We start from the raw sequence: 2,544 nt of genomic DNA, 5'->3' as shown, positions 1-2,544 counted from the left end.
ATAATATTGTTCGGTCAGATCGTATGGATGGTTACGGTGGGGTAGCCATACTAGTAAAATCCAATAGATTATTTTCAGAAGTCGTAGTACAGAAACCAGCAAGAATGATGTGTACATGCATCGAAGTGAAACTTCTACCTAATAACAAAGCAGTGTACATATTGTCAATATACATTAAACCAAAGACTCGGATAGAAGTAAGAGAATGGATACAATTTTTCGAAAACTTACCACGACCTTTTATAATTGCTGGAGATTTCAACGCTCATCATCTTTCTTGGGGTTGTGAGTTTAATGATGTCTATGGTGTTTCTTTGCTCAATGCTATAAATCACTGCAATCTTGTGTATCTCAATGATGGTGTACCCACACTTGTTACGTCAGGTAGGAAAAGTGCCATTTATCTGTCTATTTGTACGCAAGACATAGTACATTTAATATCTTGGTCAGTCATACAGGATCCTCATGGATCCAATCACCTTCCTATATATATGAAGTTTAATAACTCTGACTCAGGCTTACAAACCTATGGTCCAGTTCACAACATATGGGTTCTTAAAAGAGCCAACTGGAATCTGTACACGACAACACTAGAGGAAATGAGCACCGCATGTAACTACAACAATTTCATAGACACGATAAACTCAGCTGCAAACATTTGTATCCCGAAAAGAACAATAATAAGAAATAAGTACTGGAAGCACAAACCAAAACAATGGTGGAATGAGACCTGCAACAACATTGCTCATAGGAGAAAAGAAGCTTTCAGATTATGGAAAGAAAACCCAAACATACAAAATTTATTGAATTCAAACGAGTTGATGCCATCGCAAAAAAAACATTCAAAGAAACAAAAAGAATTCAGTGGAGGAAATATGTTGAGAGCCTAAATCAGACAACTCCCATCACTGAAGTATGGAAAAAGGTAAATAGTTTTAAGAATCGTAAGCGGCAGAATAAGTTACCTATTGATCTGGAAGCGAATTGGATAGAAGAATTCCATGCCACAATCTCACCAGACTGGGCAAAAGAATGCATAGAATACAATCAGTTATCTTTAAAAACTGTTCCCAGAAACTACTTGTACTTACTTGAACGTTTTGAGATGTGGGAATTAGAAAGATCGTTGAAACTATCTAATAATACTTCACCAGGCGAGGACAATATAACTTACTCCATGCTGTTTCACCTCCCATTTAAACATAAAAAGTCGCTGTTAGAAATCTATAATAATATCTGGACTGGTGCAAGTCCTATTCCGGATAGCTGGAAGAACTATATAATATTACCTATTAAAAAGAAAGACAAACCGCTAGACCTCTCAAGTTCGTACAGACCTATATCCCTGGCATCTTGTATTCTTAAAACTCTGGAAAGAATAATAAAGAATCGATTAGAACAATGGCTAGAATTTGAACACATCCTACCAAACTCACAATATGGTTTCCGGAAATGTAGGTCCACTCTCGAAGCTATTACTGTTCTCGTTACAGATATACTGACAGGATATACAATAAAGAAACATACAGCTGCAGTTTTTATTGACCTTTCCTCGGCTTTTGATAACGTAAATTTAAACATTTTGTACCATAAGCTGACATCAATAGGAATACCTCATGAAATTTGTTCATTTTTAATTTCACTATACTCCGATAGACGACTTTCACTAAAATTAAACCAAAATCTTCAAGGATCCCGAACATCGAATTTAGGACTCCCTCAAGGCAGCATACTCAGCCCGCTACTTTTTATACTATATACAATGGACTTCGAAGTAAATTTGAATAACGTGAATATGATACAGTTTGCTGATGATATAGTTATCTACACCAACGGTACTACTATTTCAAATTGTCAGAACATTTTAAACACAAACCTATGGTCAGTTAAGCACTGGTTAGATTCAAACAACTTAATTCTTTCTGAAAAAAAATCTGAAGTGTGTATTTTTACTAAAAAAAGGGACATAACTCAAGTACAGTTACAACTGGGACCATATCTTCTTCCAATCAAAAATTGTGTTAAATACCTTGGACTCTATTTAGACAGAAAATTACTGTGGAAAGATACCATCCACCATGCAATAAAAAAAACCGAGAACGCTATGAATATTTTGAGAGCATTCTGCCATACCAAATGGGGAGCAGATCCAAATACCGCTTTACTGTTCTATAAAACAATGGTTAGAAGTATATTAGACTATGGCAGTCACCTATATGGAACAGCAGCACATACTCACCGAAACAAAATAGAGACCCAGAAAAACACAAGTTTGAGAATATGTCTTGGTTATCTTAAATCTACCCCAATAAATATTATAGAAGTCGAATCTGTAGAACCTCCACTATCTTTCAGAAGGCAGCTAATTAGTCATAAATTTATGGCTAAAGCCATATCCAAAGAAGCCAGCTATCTTCGTAACATTCACGACCTCACTGTCCTAGTACTCACCCATCCATATTGGCACTCAAAAGCTACTCCACTCCTAATAAACAGCTATACCACACTGGCACAAATCTCTAACTCCCTGTCTATCAACAAAAC

This window comes from Diabrotica virgifera, chromosome 6 (genome assembly GCF_917563875.1).
Source record: "Diabrotica virgifera virgifera chromosome 6, PGI_DIABVI_V3a".
Classification (NCBI taxonomy): domain Eukaryota; kingdom Metazoa; phylum Arthropoda; class Insecta; order Coleoptera; family Chrysomelidae; genus Diabrotica; species Diabrotica virgifera.
Note: the sequence above shows the minus strand (reverse complement) of the source record.